Below are 1,015 nucleotides of genomic sequence, written 5' to 3'. Positions count from 1 at the left end.
CAAGTGTGGGGCCCACGGAAACTTCACTCCGGGATGCTTAGCCTGCTCTAGCGCGCTCAGCCGGGCGAACCAAAAATGACGACACTGGCAAAAATAACACATTAAAAACACTTCACCTGAAGCGCCCAGAAAAAGCGCGGGAAAACACCGTTGCCCCCACAACTCCAGGGCGGAGGACGTCCCAGCTCGCCGACAGACGCCGGCCAAATGCGCATGCGCAAAGCCCTTCCAGCCAGGACTCGAGCGGCTCAGGATGCTGGGACCCACCAGCAGGGGGCGCCCGCCCGCGCGGGCCCGGCGTCCTGTCGAGCGCTCCGAATAGTCACGCCCCTCTTCGGTGCGCGACAGCTACTGCGGCTGCGCCTCCCCCGCATTTCCCACTCCGGAGTCCTGCAGCCGTGCTAGCGAGTGGGAAGAACCCCTGGAGTGTAACGCCCTCGGCTACCACGCAGCTAACATTCGAAAACCTTCTAAACCGAGAATACAGGATTGAGAGCAGGTGGGGGAGAGCTACGTTCAAGGTAGCACTCCAGTGCTGGGTGCACTCCGGTGTTTATCCTGGGAATTCCTGGGATTCCAGACCCAGATTTTCTGACTTTTCCAGGAGAAATCCCCAACGTATATGATTGGACAGCTATTACCTCCATATTGAAATATATTCTTCCATTTCATTTTTATCCAGGTTAGAAATGTTTCCAGGTTTTAAACATTTTCTAAATGCAATCCTATTTTTTTAAGTGTCATTGGCATACACTTCCCATATCATAAAATTTGTCTTCAATGATATTAAGATTTATACAATCATCACCACAATCAGTTTCAGAAGTTTCTTCTCTTGCTGCTTGTTCTCCATTTCCCCCCACCCCTCACCCCTGCCCTGGGCAATTATCAATCCAGTTACATCCTGGATGTCATAAATAGACCTTCATACAGATTAAGTGCTCAGCTTCTAATTTCAAAAGGCCACAAGTTGGAACCTACCAGGAGGGGGGAGGGGAAACATGAGGACCTAATG

At 51.4% G+C, this 1,015-nt stretch overlaps 1 protein-coding gene across 2 annotated transcripts in view; it reads right to left on the bottom strand.

Annotated features, from left to right (window-relative positions):
• The window catches only part of CCNB1IP1 (cyclin B1 interacting protein 1), a 14,166-nt gene that overhangs the window by 8,910 nt on the left and 4,241 nt on the right, over nt 1-1,015 (bottom strand). Inside the window, exon 1 of one of the 2 annotated variants that reach the window (XM_045287996.1) lies at nt 117-143. The exons of the other annotated variant lie outside the window; for it this stretch is intronic. The gene's annotated coding sequence lies outside the window, so the exon portion shown is untranslated. Of the gene's footprint in view, nt 1-116; nt 144-1,015 lie in introns of those variants that run through there. 2 annotated transcript variants of the gene reach the window in all.

This window comes from Echinops telfairi, unplaced genomic scaffold (assembly GCF_000313985.2).
Source record: "Echinops telfairi isolate 266 unplaced genomic scaffold, ASM31398v2 ScPeMD7_18;HRSCAF=68, whole genome shotgun sequence".
Classification (NCBI taxonomy): Eukaryota; Metazoa; Chordata; class Mammalia; order Afrosoricida; family Tenrecidae; genus Echinops; species Echinops telfairi.
This window is presented reverse-complemented; position numbering and strand designations above follow the sequence as displayed.